This window comes from Vigna unguiculata, unplaced genomic scaffold (assembly GCF_037176805.1).
Source record: "Vigna unguiculata cultivar grain cowpea cultivar isolate G323 ecotype 2 unplaced genomic scaffold, ASM3717680v1 ptg000289l, whole genome shotgun sequence".
Lineage (NCBI taxonomy): Eukaryota > Viridiplantae > Streptophyta > Magnoliopsida > Fabales > Fabaceae > Vigna > Vigna unguiculata.
The window spans coordinates 95,001-112,074 of record NW_028196924.1 but is presented as its reverse complement, the minus strand read 5'-3'; the positions used below and the strand labels follow the sequence as shown (position 1 = coordinate 112,074).

Below are 17,074 nucleotides of genomic sequence, written 5' to 3'. Positions count from 1 at the left end.
GAAGTCAGGAATCCACTTATGTAATAAAAAGGATCCCCTGGTATTTTGAGCAGCGGTGTAGTATCAAATCCCAAAGATAGAAAGTATTTTCTCTTTACTTATAAGAACTTATAAGATAAGAAAGAAAAAACTTTTACCAAGATTCTATAGAAATGAATCTATCATATATTTTTGTATATGATATATAAAATCGAGATAGTTACCTTTCAGAAAATTAGAATTAGGGCGTTAATGCCAATGCTTGATTCCCTTTTCTGAAGGTAGGAGAAAAGATAAAACTAAAAAAAAAGATGAAATTCTTTGAAATTCTTTATTTATTAGTAAAAATGAAAGTTTGAAACTCATATTAATAATTTCTTTTTTTCTTTTAGTTAACTTCAAGATAATAGAACAAAAAAAGAATTGACTACTGAGCCGTATGAGTCAGGAAATTCTCAAGTACGGTTCTAAGGAAAGGAATTGACTCACCTATTTCGACCGAGGAGAACAGGCCATTCGGCAGGGAGACTCAGAAGTTGCGGAGTCTTGGTTTAATCAAGCCGCTGAATATTGGAAACAAGCTATAGCTCTCACCCCCGGTAATTATATTGCAGCACAGAATTGGTTGAAGATCACAGGGCGTTTTGAATAAGAACACTCTGTTTCTTTTTTTTCTTATATATTTATCTATCTATATAAAGATATAGATAGATAAATATATATTGTTATAAATTCTTGTTTCTTGTCCCTATCAAATTCAAAAATCATTTCTATAGGAACGACCAATCACATAATTTAAATATATCCCTTCTAATTTTGTTCGATTTTGTCTAGTATTTCATAGAAATAAACGAGATGTGGATACAGTAGATAATTTTCTCTCCTTTTTTCTGTTATTTAAACTAATATTCAATCAAATTAAGAAAAGAGACCTTCAAAAAAAGAAATAAAATATAGGTATATTGCCTAATAATGAATGCTAATGCCTGCTCAATTTGAAATAGAGTACATACTTATACTTTATCTAAAAAAAAAAATAAAATCTAAGGAATAGAATTAGAATAAAATCTGAATACATTTGATTAGGCTGCACGAAAAATTATTGAACTTCCATTCAGAGTTCCCAAAAAGGTCTTAGAAGATTAAAATAGGTCCGTTGAGCGCCTCACTCTTATGTCATAATAGATTCGAACACTTGCCCCGAATTGACTTCGAGATCATAATTGTTCTAGTGAAAAACTAAAGAAATGAAATTTACTAAGATATCCAATACATGAGAGATAGGAGAGAACAAAACTCAATAGAAACATCTCTAATAAGTTCACTAATTCTGTTTTATGTTGGCAGGTCTCTTTGTATGTGTTGTCTGGAAAGAGGAGGACTCAATGATTATTCGTTCACCGGAACCAGAAGTTAAAATTTTGGTAGATAGGGATCCTATAAAAACTTCTTTTGAGGAATGGGCAAAACCTGGTCATTTCTCAAGAACAATAGCTAAGGGACCAGATACTACTACTTGGATCTGGAACCTACATGCTGACGCTCATGATTTTGATAGCCATACTAATGATTTAGAGGAGATTTCCCGAAAAGTTTTTAGTGCGCATTTTGGCCAACTCTCTATCATCTTTCTTTGGCTGAGTGGCATGTATTTTCATGGTGCTCGTTTTTCCAATTATGAGGCATGGTTAAGTGATCCTACTCACATTAGGCCTAGTGCTCAGGTGGTTTGGCCAATAGTGGGTCAAGAAATATTGAATGGTGATGTAGGGGGGGGGTTCCGAGGAATACAAATAACCTCTGGTTTTTTTCAGATTTGGAGAGCATCTGGAATAACTAATGAATTACAACTCTATTGTACTGCAATTGGTGCATTGGTCTTTGCAGCCTTAATGCTTTTTGCTGGTTGGTTTCATTATCACAAAGCTGCTCCAAAATTGGCTTGGTTCCAAGATGTAGAATCTATGTTGAATCACCATTTGACAGGGCTCCTAGGGTTGGGGTCTCTTTCTTGGGCAGGACATCAAATACATGTATCTTTACCGATTAACCAATTTCTAAATGCTGCAGTAGATCCCAAAGAGATACCACTTCCTCATGAATTTATCCTAAATCGGGATCTTTTGGCTCAACTTTATCCGAGTTTTTCCGAGGGAGCAACCCCATTTTTTACCTTGAATTGGTCAAAATACGGAGAATTTCTTACTTTTCGTGGAGGATTAGATCCAGTAACTGGAGGTTTATGGCTGACCGATATTATACACCATCATTTAGCTATTGCAATTCTTTTCTTGATAGCGGGTCACATGTATAGGACCAACTGGGGTATTGGTCACAATATAAAAGACATTTTAGAGGCACATAAAGGTCCATTTACAGGCCAGGGTCATAAAGGTATATATGAGATTCTAACAACGTCATGGCATGCTCAATTATCTATTAATCTAGCTATGTTAGGCTCTTTGACCATTGTTGTAGCTCACCATATGTATTCTATGCCTCCTTATCCATACCTAGCTACTGACTATGGTACACAACTGTCATTGTTTACACATCACATGTGGATTGGTGGATTTCTCATAGTCGGTGCTGCTGCGCATGCAGCGATTTTTATGGTAAGAGATTATGATCCGACTATTCGATACAACGATCTATTAGATCGTGTCCTTAGACATCGTGATTCAATCATATCACATCTTAACTGGGTATGTATCTTTTTAGGTTTTCACAGTTTTGGTTTGTATATTCATAATGATACCATGAGCGCATTAGGGCGCCCTCAAGATATGTTTTCAGATACTGCTATACAATTACAGCCGATCTTTGCTCAATGGATACAAAATACCCACGCTTTAGCACCTGGCACAACAGCCCCAGGTGCAGCAACAAGTACCAGTTTGACTTGGGGAGGTGAAAATTTAGTAGCAGTGGGCGGTAAAGTTGCTTTGTTACCTATTCCTTTAGGAACTGCGGATTTTTTGGTCCATCATATTCATGCATTTACAATTCATGTAACAGTATTGATACTCTTAAAGGGTGTTCTATTTGCTCGTAGTTCACGATTGATACCGGATAAAGCAAATCTAGGTTTTCGTTTCCCTTGTGATGGACCTGGAAGAGGGGGGACATGCCAAGTATCCGCTTGGGATCATGTCTTCTTAGGACTATTTTGGATGTACAATTCAATTTCCGTAGTTATATTCCATTTCAGTTGGAAAATGCAGTCAGATGTTTGGGGTAGTATAAGTGATCAAGGGATAGTAACTCATATCACAGGAGGAAATTTTGCGCAGAGTTCCATTACCATTAATGGGTGGCTTCGTGATTTCTTATGGGCGCAGGCATCCCAGGTAATTCAGTCTTATGGTTCTTCATTATCTGCATATGGTCTTTTTTTCTTGGGTGCACATTTTGTATGGGCTTTTAGTTTAATGTTTCTATTCAGCGGGCGTGGTTATTGGCAAGAACTTATTGAATCCATTGTTTGGGCTCATAATAAATTAAAAGTTGCTCCTGCTACTCAGCCCAGAGCCTTGAGCATTGTACAAGGACGTGCTGTAGGAGTAACACATTACCTTCTAGGTGGAATTGCCACAACATGGGCATTCTTCTTAGCAAGAATTATTGCAGTAGGATAATAGCTAGGAGGATTTGAAAATCATTATGGCATTAAGATTTCCAAGCTTTAGTCAAGGCTTAGCTCAAGACCCCACTACTCGTCGTATTTGGTTTGGTATTGCTACCGCACATGACTTCGAAAGTCATGATGATATTACTGAGGAACGTCTTTATCAGAATATTTTTGCTTCTCATTTCGGGCAATTAGCAATCATTTTTCTGTGGACTTCCGGGAATCTCTTTCATGTAGCTTGGCAAGGTAATTTTGAGACATGGGTACAGGATCCTTTACATGTAAGACCTATTGCTCATGCAATTTGGGATCCTCATTTTGGTCAACCAGCTGTAGAAGCTTTTACTCGAGGGGGTGCTCTAGGTCCTGTTAATATAGCCTATTCTGGTGTTTATCAGTGGTGGTATACAATCGGTTTACGTACTAATGGGGATCTTTATACTGGAGCTATTTTTCTATTAATACTTTCTATTATATCTTTAATAGCAGGTTGGTTACACCTACAACCAAAATGGAAACCGAGTGTTTCGTGGTTTAAAAATGCCGAATCCCGCCTCAATCATCATTTGTCAGGACTATTCGGAGTAAGTTCCTTGGCTTGGACAGGGCATTTAGTTCATGTTGCTATTCCGGGGTCCAGGGGGGAATCCGTTCGATGGAACAATTTATTAGATATCTTGCCGCACCCCGAGGGATTAGGTCCATTTTTTACAGGTCAGTGGAATCTTTATGCTCAAAACCCAGATTCCAATAATCATATATTTGGTACCCCTCAAGGAGCAGGAACTGCTATTCTAACACTTCTCGGAGGATTTCATCCGCAAACTCAAAGTTTATGGTTAACTGATATTGCACACCATCATTTGGCTATTGCGTTTATTTTTCTAGTTGCTGGCCATATGTATAGAACTAATTTCGGGATTGGTCACAGTATTAAAGATCTTTTAGAAGCACATACTCCTCCGGGGGGTAGATTGGGGCGTGGGCATAAGGGTCTTTATGATACAATCAATAATTCAATTCATTTTCAATTAGGTCTTGCTCTAGCCTCTTTAGGGGTTATTACTTCCTTGGTAGCACAACACATGTACTCTTTACCTGCTTATGCGTTTATAGCGCAAGACTTTACTACTCAAGCTGCCTTATATACTCATCATCAATATATAGCAGGCTTCATTATGACAGGGGCTTTTGCTCATGGAGCTATCTTTTTTATTAGAGATTATAATCCAGAGCAGAATCAAGATAATGTCTTGGCAAGAATGTTAGACCATAAAGAAGCTATCATATCCCACTTAAGTTGGGCTAGCCTCTTTCTGGGGTTCCATACTCTGGGACTTTATGTCCATAACGATGTCATGCTTGCTTTTGGTACTCCGGAGAAACAAATTTTGATTGAACCTATATTTGCCCAATGGATACAATCTGCTCATGGTAAAACTTCCTATGGGTTCGATATACTTTTATCTTCAACGAACAGTCCGGCGTTCAATGCGGGACGAAGCATATGGTTGCCTGGTTGGTTAAACGCTGTAAATGAGAATAGTAATTCTCTATTCTTAACAATAGGGCCTGGAGACTTCTTGGTTCATCATGCTATTGCTCTTGGTTTACATACAACTACTTTGATTTTAGTAAAAGGTGCTTTGGATGCGCGTGGTTCTAAGTTAATGCCTGATAAAAAAGATTTTGGTTATAGTTTTCCTTGTGATGGCCCGGGACGAGGCGGAACTTGTGATATTTCCGCTTGGGACGCATTTTATTTGGCAGTTTTCTGGATGTTAAATACCATTGGATGGGTTACTTTTTATTGGCATTGGAAACACATTACACTATGGCAGGGTAATATTTCACAGTTTAATGAATCTTCTACCTATTTGATGGGATGGTTAAGAGATTATCTATGGTTGAACTCTTCACAACTTATCAATGGATATAACCCTTTTGGTATGAATAGTTTATCAGTCTGGGCATGGATGTTCTTGTTTGGACATCTTGTTTGGGCTACTGGATTTATGTTCTTAATTTCTTGGCGCGGATATTGGCAGGAATTGATTGAAACTTTGGCATGGGCTCATGAACGTACACCTTTGGCTAATTTGATTCGATGGAGAGATAAACCAGTGGCTCTTTCCATTGTGCAAGCAAGATTGGTTGGACTAGCCCACTTTTCCGTAGGTTATATATTTACTTATGCAGCCTTCTTAATTGCCTCTACATCGGGCAAATTCGGTTAATTGAATTCTTTATTATATATATCTGGCAAGAATCTCATTTCCTTCTATAGGGAAGAGAAGCCACTTATACATCTAGGATCCGACTTCTATCATTGATGCTAATAGCAAATTAACCATTATGGCAAGGAAAAGTGTTATTCAGAGGGAAAAGAAGAGACAAAAATTGGAACAGAAATATCATTTGATTCGCCGATCCTCAAAAAAAGAAATAAGCAAAGTTCCGTCGTTAAGTGAGAAATGGGAAATTCATGGAAAATTAGAATCACTACCGCGTAATAGTGCACCTATACGTCTTCATCGACGTTGTTTTTCGACCGGAAGACCGAGAGCTAATTATCGAGACTTTGGATTATCTGGACACATACTTCGGGAAATGGTTCATGCATGTTTCTTGCCGGGTGCAACAAGATCCAGTTGGTAAGGATTTCCAATTATCTTCATTTTTTTCATTTTATTATCAGCGATCATAGGAGGGTCCCTTTACCGTTATGTATAAATGGTTTATTCTATTTATATAGATATGGTAAAGGGACGCATTCCATCTTTGTTTTTGTTCATTAGTTATCAATTCTTTTCTTTATCGCGGAGTAGAGCAACTTGGTAGCTCGCAAGGCTCATAACCTTGAGGTTACGGGTTCAAATCCCGTCTCCGCAACTTTTTGAATTTGATAAAAAAACAAGGTTTCAAGAAGAAGGGCATTATACGCAGTAAATTCTATGGCATTTTTCATACTATGACTATTAAATACATAGGGCGGATAGCGGGAATCGAACCCGCGTCTTCTCCTTGGCAAAGAGAAATTTTACCATTCGACTATATCCGCGTTTTCATTGTACTTGATATGCGATTCTATTTATACAGAGATGGGCCTGATATTCTATATAGGGATATAGGGATAATGAAAAAGAAATTTAGATAATAGATATTGTCTCCCAAATAAAATATTTTCTATTACTATTCATTTTTATCAAGAATTCCCATTTCTATTATTACATTTCTATTATTATATATGGTTTTTTTCTATATATCTATATAATTGAATTGAAATTATCATTCTATCGAATATTTTGATTTACTTTTTTCTTAAAAAAGTAAGTTCCTATTAATAAAAAATTATATTTATCTATATAGAGATACAGATAGATATTCTATATTATTAAATACTAGACGACGTATAAATAGATTTATAGTATTTCATTTGAATATTCTATTCATATCATATTAATATGAATAGAATATTCAAATGAAATTCAAATTTTTATAGTTCATTTTTTCTATTTTATTTCTTTTAGTTTCACAATGTACCACCATATAAGTATAAGATATAAGATTTTTCCAATAGAAGAAGTTTACTCCCCCTTAGAATGTAATGTGTTATAGTTTTCTTTTTTTTTTTTAGGAACTGATCTATTCCCTTTATGGCTGACAATCCGAAAGAATTCTGAGGGAGGGGTCATTTCATTTTTAATCTAGAATAAAAAGAACTTCAAGAAATGAGAGAATTAAGAATACCCACTAGAAACACTAATCCAATCCATAATGATGTACCGGAAAATAGAACATTTTTGTTATTTGACCAACCTTCAGGAGAAGCAAATACAACAGGTACACTAATCAATAAAATAAATGAAATAGCAATTAATGCAAAAACAGCTAATTGGAAAGCAATAGTCATGTTTCTAATCCTCCAATTTACCAACAAAAGAACTTTACCATTTGATCCCTCAACCCCTGGATGCCTTTCTTAATATTCATTGAAAAAAAAATTTGTAAATGGAAAAACGCAGAAGGGTTTTATCATGAATTCATTGATTTTGTTTATTATCAACCCTTTTGAGGCTTGGATCGAGGATAGTTTTTTTACTTCACAAAAAGGCATGCTGGATTTTGTACCTATATACATACCGATAGAAAACTAAACCAATAAATTCACATTGAATATCTTTCCTATGGGTCGATAAAAGGGTATCAATTCAAATACTCATGGTCTACTCAGTGGAATAAAGATAAAAAAATATATATATTAGCTTTTGGAGAGATGGCTGAGTGGTTGATAGCCCCGGTCTTGAAAACCGGTATAGTTTGAAACAAAGAATTATCGAGGGTTCGAATCCCTCTCTCTCCTTTTTCTCGATGAATAGATTTGTTTATTTTCTTAGTTTCTATCGAATCTTTTTTTCGGACTGGGCTATATATCCTCAACATCCCGAAAAAAAGATTCGATAGAAACTAAGAAAATAGGAAAATAAATTCTTCTTTACGACTCGCTCTACTCAACCAAATATTTATAGTAAAAAAAAGGGATTTCTACTTCATTGGATCTCACGTCTCAATTAAGAGGAGTCATGGAAAGAACAGGTTCAAAATCGCGATCAATTCCTTTTTCAAATCCTGCGGCAGCTGCGCGAGCTCTTCCCGCGTGCCATAAATGGCCTACAAATAGAAAGAATCCTAGAACAAAATGAGAAGTAGCTAACCAACTTCTAGGAGAAACATAATTGACTGCATTAATCTCTGTAGCTACGCCACCCACGGAATTTAATGAACCTAAAGGAGCATGAGTCATATATTCCGCAGAACGACGTTCTTGCCAAGGCTGTATATCTTTTTTCAGTCTACTCAAGTCTAAACCATTAGGACCCCTTAGAGGTTCTAACCAAGGAGCACGCAAATCCCAAAAACGCATAGTTTCTCCGCCAAAAATAACTTCTCCAGTCGGGGAACGCATTAGATATTTACCTAAACCTGTAGGTCCTTGAGCAGATCCTACATTAGCCCCAAGACGTTGGTCTCTAACTAGAAAAGTAAATGCTTGAGCTTGAGAAGCTTCTGGACCAGTGGGCCCATAAAACTCACTAGGATAAGCGGTATTATTAAACCAGACAAAGCAACAAGCAATAAAACCAAAAACAGATAAAGCACCTAAACTATAAGATAAGTAAGCTTCTCCAGACCATACAAGTGCACGCCGAGCCCATGCAAAGGGTTTGGTTAAGATATGCCAGATTCCACCAAGTATACAAATGGAACCCAACCATACATGCCCTCCAATAATATCTTCCAAATCGTCCACACTAACAATCCACCCTTCGCCCCCAAAAGGCGATTTTAATAAATATCCAAATAGAATACTTGGACTAAGGGTCAAATTGGTTATTTTTCTTACATCTCCCCCCCCCGGAGCCCATGTATCATATATACCTCCAAAATAAAGAGCCTTGAATACTAGAAGAAAAGCACCTATACCTAACAAGATTAAGTGAATACCCAAAATTGTAGTCATTTTATTTCTATCTTTCCATACATAACCGAAGAACGGAAAAGATTCTTCAAGAGTCTCAGGTCCCAGAAGTGCATGATAAATACCGCCAAAGCCCAATACTGCAGAGGAAATTAAGTGAAGTACTCCAGACACAAAGTATGGAAAAGTGTCTATAACTTCCCCCCCAGGACCTACTCCCCAACCTAGAGTAGCTAGGTGGGGAAGCAAAATTAAACCTTGTTCATACATGGGCTTCTCGGGTACGAAATGAGCCACTTCAAAAAGGTTCATTGCTCCGGCCCAGAATACTATTAATCCAGCATGGGCTACATGGGCCCCTAATAGTTTACCAGATAAATTGATAAGTCGGGCATTCCCGGCCCACCAAGCGAAACCGGTAGTTTCCTGGTCACGACCAGTTAAAGCTAAAGTTCCATTAAAGAGCGTTTCCACGTGGTAGAACCTCCTCAGGGAATATAAGGTTTTCATGAGGCTGATCTTGAGCTGCCATCCACGCACGAATACCTTCGTTTAAGAGAATATTTTTTGTGTAGAAAGTCTCAAATTCAGGATCTTCCGCTGCGCGGATTTCTTGAGAAACGAAGTCATAAGCACGTAGGTTCAGGGCCAAACCGACTACCCCAAGAGCACTCATCCATAAACCAGTTACTGGTACAAATAACATAAAGAAATGTAACCAACGTTTATTGGAAAAAGCAACCCCAAAGATTTGGGACCAAAAGCGATTAGCAGTAACCATTGAATAAGTTTCTTCAGCTTGGGTTGGGTTAAAAGCACGGAATGTATTTGCGCCATCACCATCTTCAAATAAAGTATTTTCTACGGTTGCACCATGAATAGCGCATAGTAGTGCAGCGCCCAATACACCAGCAACTCCCATCATATGAAATGGGTTTAATGTCCAATTATGAAATCCTTGGAAAAAGAGGATGAATCGAAATATAGCTGCTACACCAAAACTTGGAGCAAAGAACCAACCAGACTGACCCAGTGGATAAATAAGGAATACAGAAACAAAAACAGCAATTGGACCTGAGAATGCGATTGCATTATAAGGTCGCAATTGAACAGATCGAGCAAGTTCAAATTGACGTAACATGAAACCTATTAATCCGAAAGCACCGTGGAGAGCAACAAAAGTCCACAGACCGCCTAACTGACACCAACGGGTAAAATCTCCCTGTGCTTCAGGACCCCACAGTAACAACAAAGAGTGTGCTAAACTATTAGCGGGAGTGGAAACTGCAGCGGTTAAGAAGTTGCAGCCTTCTAAATAAGAACTTGCCAAGCCGTGAGTATACCATGAAGTTACAAAGGTCGTACCTGTAAACCAACCCCCCAAGGCGAAATAGGCGCAAGGAAAGAGTAATAGACCGGACCAACCCACAAAAACGAAACGGTCCCTCCGCAACCAGTCATCCATAATATCAAATAAATCATTTTCATCTTTGGTAAATTTACCAAGAGCTATAGTCATAGCGATCCTCCTATTCAACTACTTCAACCATTTCCCAACACCTCATAGAGCATTTTCAGAGATGGGACGGACCTTGATCATTTATCTCTATTCATTTCTCTCTCTATATATATATAGAATATATAAGTATACTTTCCCTTGTTTTCTAATCGGTTTCGAATAAAAAATCATTTATGGGTCTATTGATATCTAGGGCAAATCCATGAACTCGATGTGGTTATTCCTTATCTATTCTTAAAAATCTTCCAAGTCATCAATCATAAAATCTGCTATGACTCCAAAATCCGATAGAAATTTTTTTTTCAGAACTGTTCAAGAAACAAATGATCCCCTGTTTCACTTCTTATACCTAGCGGATCTTCAGACATATTTCTCTCCTTTCATCAAAGAAACTTATTCTTGAAGTTTGGTTGTGAATTGACTTCTATTTTGTCTAGGAAACTACTGTAGGATCATAGGTTTTCTAAATTTCTATTTCATTTACAGTTTTTTCTTTAGTATTTCATTTTTTTTTATAAATACTATAATAAAAAGAAAAAACTGTAAATGAAAGTTTTTGTCTCATATATATGAATTGCTGGAAAAATATCGTACACATCGATATGAAAAGAAACTATTTGATATGTGAAGACATAATTTAATGTATTTTTCTATTATTTCTATAAGATTCTATCTAATCTTATAGAAATAATAGAAATTTATGGAAAAAAATATGTTTCATTTTAATTTTAAAAAAACTTGTTTGGTGGAACTTGAAATTCGTATTAAGGCCCTTCTGAGTAAAGAAAAGGCATAACCTTTTTTCTTAGTTCAGAAACAAGAAGATTTCATTGGAAATATTCAGAGATTCTTAGGGAGTCTAAACGAAAAAAGTCTTAAAAAGAAAAAAAATTGTTCGAATTGAATCTTTATCAAATTTGAATATCAGAATAGTAGATATAAATATAATTCAACGGGTTAGGTCCACTTACTTTTTTTTATTTTTCCATTATTGAATTTTACACTTTTTCTTTTTTATTACAAATAGAAACTTTTTCAAAATATCAAGAATCTTTTTATTCTTCCTTCAAATAGAAAGACTATTGCTTTTGAAAAAAAAAGTAAAAAGCCCCTTATCGGATTTGAACCGATGACTTACGCCTTACCATGGCGTTACTCTACCACTGAGTTAAAAGGGCCCTTTTTCTTTCTTTCAATTTCTAAATAAGGAACTAGCATGACTAGTACATATATTTGTTACTGTGTATACTTATTCTATAAATTTATATAAATTATTTCTATAAATTTATATAAATTATATAAATTAAATGATATAAATGGGATTAGAATACATGTACATCAATATCTATTATTTGTATAATGACTCATCAAAGAACAAAAAATTGGATTTACCTAGTGAATAGAATATAGTTAAAAAAAAGAATTGATTAAGATTGGATTTGATCCATATCAAATATATTATTTCAAAATGGATTCTTGAAGTCATTCTAATCATAACACTAAATTCTTTTTATTGATACATAAATGTACTCACAAAATAAAATATTTCATCGAAACATTGATAAAATCGAATCATTGATAAAATGGATTCAATATGTTCTGTCCCTAAACCAAATTTTTATTTTTTTATTGAAAAATTCTATTTTCCAAAGTTTTTTTTCTTAGTATTAGATATAAATCTACCTATCGAATCTTAGTATTAGTAATAAATGATAGAAATGAAGTTTTAACCTCTCGTCCTTTGCAACAAACGAATCATTCCTGTGAAGAATTTTCTCTTTATTGGAACATTACTTCTTTTTTTTTCTTATTATGACTGGAATAAAAAAATTTAGAAATATAAATGATTAATAAAAAATTTCTATGGAATTATGAAAGAACGAAAAATATTTTTTTTTATCGAATCATATCATTATATTGACAATTGCAAAAAACTGTTCATACTATGAACGTAGTATAATGGCGGTCGGGCAAGTATGCCCCCATCGTCTAGTGGTTCAGGACATCTCTCTTTCAAGGAGGCAGCGGGGATTCGACTTCCCCTGGGGGTAGGGTGTTACGAAAGGAAGTTGATCAAAAATTTTCAATAAAAACTGAAATGTATTCTTCCTATTGTGCTGGGTCGATGCCCGAGCGGTTAATGGGGACGGACTGTAAATTCGTTGGCAATATGTCTACGCTGGTTCAAATCCAGCTCGGCCCAAGAATTTGCCGATCCACTATGAAATTCTATAACCCATTTATAGTTCTCTGGAAATGACTGATGTGCTATGATACGGAAGAATCAAAATATTAAACATATCTAAGGTTATTTCTTTTTTTTCTGTATTCCATATTTCTTTCCACAAATTCAAAATCTTGTTAATAATCGGTATTCATGTCAAGATCTGTAAGTAGAAAATATAAGGAAAAATTGAAAAAAAAAATATTTTTTTTTCATTGATTCAATTTTCAATCGATTTGTTAATAGAATAAGAATAAGAAACGGATTACGAGTAATTTGTGTCGATCTCACTAAAGTGGATATCGATATACATATCAATATATAAAAAAATGCGCTTTTTTCATTTACAACAAAAAGGTTCGAATCCGAAATAGAAAAAGAAAAGGTTTGACAGAAACGGTCCGTAAAAATATTTATACAGTACACCCCTTTCCCTGGGATTGTAGTTCAATTGGTCAGAGCACCGCCCTGTCAAGGCGGAAGCTGCGGGTTCGAGCCCCGTCAATCCCGTTGGATATAAATCCAAAAAAATAAAAAATAAATTCCTTTTTTGTGTATTTGTAGGGAATCAAATTGATAAACAAAATTTTATTTGGGGCCCCCCCCTGCTTTTTCATTTGTTTCGCCGAAAAAGGAAGGAAAGGGATTTTGGACTTTCATCAAGAATAAATGTTTTTTTGTTTTATTTAGTATGGATAAAAGATCTTCCTATGTTATACTATTTCATGAGTTGATTTGATAGCTCAGATTTTGTGATTCATGATATTGATCCGATTTGATATCATTGAAATCCAATTTATACCATTGTTGAAAGATTGAACATTTCTATGGGATTAAATCCCGAATTTTTTTTTTAGAAATTTAAGAGAAATAGAACATAATAAAGATTATGGAAGTAAATATTCTCGCATTTATTGCTACTGCACTGTTTATTCTAGTTCCTACTGCTTTTTTACTTATAATTTATGTAAAAACGGTAAGTAAAAGTGACTAATTTCACTGAAATATGATTTCTTCATTTTTATGAATGATTTAAAAAAATGATCGTACAATCAGCGTAATCCAGATAGTAGAAATCAATTTGATTTCTACTATCTGAGAATTGCGTCCAATTTTTTTTTTCAGATTCTTTTTACAAACAATTCCGGTATCTTAGGAAAAAAAGGGGGTAAAAAAACAGGAATGGTTATTACACGGTCCGCCATTTTCCATATATATATATATCTATATAACCAGGTTAAGCGTCAGTTCATCGAAATAGAAATTTTAAGAAAAATTTGATTGGAATAGGAATCCATTTCTTCTTCTTTTTGATTCCCTTGTTTTTCTCAAAATAGGAATATGGGAATAATGAAAATATTTGTTTGATTGAAAGAGTATTTTCAATTCCTATAAGATACATAGAATACATTACACTACTAAAATATAATAGAATCAAGATAGATTTTCTATTTGAACTCAATTAATTAGTATTAGTTTAAATGAAATATTTTCATTCAATAGTTTCGAAATTCAAAAATTCAGGTAGAAATCAACAAGGTTACTTGGATCCCTTAACTCAATTTTTAGTATCCCTATAGCCCACTTCTTCCCCATACTACGAGGGAAAGGGAAAATGAAAAAACTACCATTAAAGCAGCCCAAGCAATACTTACTATATCCATGTAAATTTTGTCTCCTATCTCTATAAATATGAAGGAACTATTTCATTATTTTTTCAAATTTTTTATTCTATTCTTTTTTTTGTATTATTCGCTAAAAATACTATACTATAATAGTGGAATTGCTATTACAGAGTCAAAAAAAGGATTCTGGGCTAACATCATTCACGAAAAACAAGAATTCATTCTATTTATTAGTTATTAGAACATCTAAAAAGTTTTTTTTGATTATTTTTAGTAAAATCATAAAACATTAAACATAAAAAAATTATAGGAAGTTATAAGTCAATGAATGTTACTACCAGGTGGGAATATTAAGATTTCTCTTTTATCATTTCCTTAAGGATTTCATAAAAAAAGAATCAAGACAGATTCATTTGCATACTTATACTCTTCTTTCTATTTGAAATAGTCCCTTAAATGTCTCCCAATTCGTTCTCTAAAATAATTAAAAAAACTTTTTTTCTTTTCTATTCGATTTTAGAATCAAAACTTTTTAATTTTATTAGAATATAGAATATGAAAATCTAAAGAATACTTTTTTTGAATATTACGAAAGCGAATTAGCTAAATTAAAGCTATTAAATAGAATTGATCTAAATAAATAATATTGATAAAATGTGGAAGCACTCATAAACTTTAAATTAGTCTGTATAGAAGGTTTTTCTTCTGCCTTTTCTCTACCTAAAAATGGACTTTCCTATCCGACTTATTCTTAATCCAATCTAATAAAAGACCCAGTCAGGAGACAGACACTACAATAGTTGTGTAGTGAACGAACTATCATTTCTAAATTTATGGATTCCTTTTCACTACTAGAATCTTTCCTTGAATTCGAGACAAAAATATTTACAACATTTTTTAAGCTACTGATGCTTATAATTTCGAATCAAACGCAATTCTCAAGACTCCTTTTCCCTCGCTTGCTTCTGTTGGAAAAAAAGTTTTCTAAAAAAACGTAATATAATCTTTCATTTACAGTTTCTTATCGATCAGGCGACACCCGGATTTGAACTGGGGAAAAAGGATTTGCAGTCCCCCGCCTTACCACTCGGCCATGCCGCCAATAAAAATATAGATATGAAGTTTTTGAGAATACTCCCCCCTTTTCTTTCTATTGAAAAATTGAAAAACAATCTTGAGACAAATCGCAACCGTTAACTATTCTTTTATGAATTATTCTTGAATATTTGAATAGAAATTTTTTTTTCTTAATGAGATCAGAAAATAAAAATTGATACATAACCAATCAATATTGCTTTTTTTTTTAACTTTGTTCATTCTAATTATAACAGCAACTTTCAATATATGTAAACCCTAGAATATCAATTTGATCTGTTACACAGATATTATCTAATCGAGTATCTTATCCATATCTATATAGATATAGAATACCAATACTATACGGTATTTTCAAGAAATTATCGTGCTTATTCTTTTTTTACAATTTTCAATAGAAAATTTGTAAAAATTCACACAACATGTTATGTGTTTGTTATCCTGAACAAATATGACTGCAATAAAGTTAGAGACAGATCTATAGCTGCAGTTAAATATATGCATGTTTCAAAAATACAAGCCTTATTACATTACACATAACATACTCTAATCATATTCTCCCCAATTCTCTCCAAAATACTTCACTTCAAAATATATCTTTTCTTGACAATTTCGAATGGATTTTTTTTTGTATCCAATTGAATTTGAATATGTAATATCATAATAATGATAGAAATGAAATGCATTTTTTTAGATTCCTAAAAAAAATATTGAAATGCCCGTAGAAATTTCCAATCCTTTTTTAGATTAGACTTTCGATTCTATCTGTTTGTTTTGTTGCAAATTCCTTCGAAGTTGAGTATCAAATTCTAATATTTCTTTCTCTTTTCATAATAGGTATTTCATACACTAAGAAATATTTGATACACGGGATTAGGTAAGATTTCATGTAATTCAGTATAAAGAATAGAAATTCCAATATTGCTAAATGGATTCATGTGATTTGATGAAGCATGACAGCAAATCGTGGAATATTTTTCGATAAAATTCACGGGGAAATTGAAAATGCTTGGGAGTGAAAATGAAGAAATGTCTACACTACCTGGATTGAATCAGATACAATTTGAAGGGTTTTGTAGGTTCATTGATCGGGGCTTAACAGAAGGGCTTTTTAAGTTTCCAAAAATTGAGGATACAGATCAAGAAATTGAATTTCAATTATTTGCCGAAACATATCAATTATTAGAACCCTTGATAAACGAAAAAGATGCTGTATATGAATCACTTACATATTCTGCTGAATTATATATATCCGCGGGATTAATTTGGAAAAGTAGTAGAGATATACAAAAACAAACTATTTTTGTTGGAAATATTCCTCTAATGAATTCTCTGGGAACTTCTATAGTAAATGGAATATACAGAATAGTAATCAATCAAATATTGCAAAGTCCTGGTATCTATTACCGTTCAGAATTGGACCCTAACGGAATTCCGGTCTATACTGGCACTATAATATCAGACTGGGGGGGTAGATTAGAATTAGAGATTGATAAAAAAGCAAGGATATGGGCTCGTGTGA

General features: G+C 34.1%; 4 non-coding genes across 4 annotated transcripts; 2 read left to right on the top strand and 2 right to left on the bottom strand.

Moving 5' to 3' along the window:
- Nucleotides 1-11,714: 11,714 nt before the first annotated feature.
- On the bottom strand, nt 11,715-11,786 carry TRNAT-GGU (transfer RNA threonine (anticodon GGU)). The gene has a single exon. It is a non-coding gene; the product is annotated as a tRNA-Thr (tRNA).
- Nucleotides 11,787-12,727: 941 nt separating this feature from the next.
- TRNAY-GUA (transfer RNA tyrosine (anticodon GUA)) lies at nt 12,728-12,811 on the top strand. The gene has a single exon. It is a non-coding gene; the product is annotated as a tRNA-Tyr (tRNA).
- A 457-nt stretch (nt 12,812-13,268) lies between these two features.
- Nucleotides 13,269-13,342, top strand: TRNAD-GUC (transfer RNA aspartic acid (anticodon GUC)). Its single transcript has one exon. It is a non-coding gene; the product is annotated as a tRNA-Asp (tRNA).
- Nucleotides 13,343-15,487: 2,145 nt separating this feature from the next.
- Nucleotides 15,488-15,558, bottom strand: TRNAC-GCA (transfer RNA cysteine (anticodon GCA)). The gene has a single exon. It is a non-coding gene; the product is annotated as a tRNA-Cys (tRNA).
- Between the last annotated feature and the right edge of the window lie 1,516 nt (nt 15,559-17,074).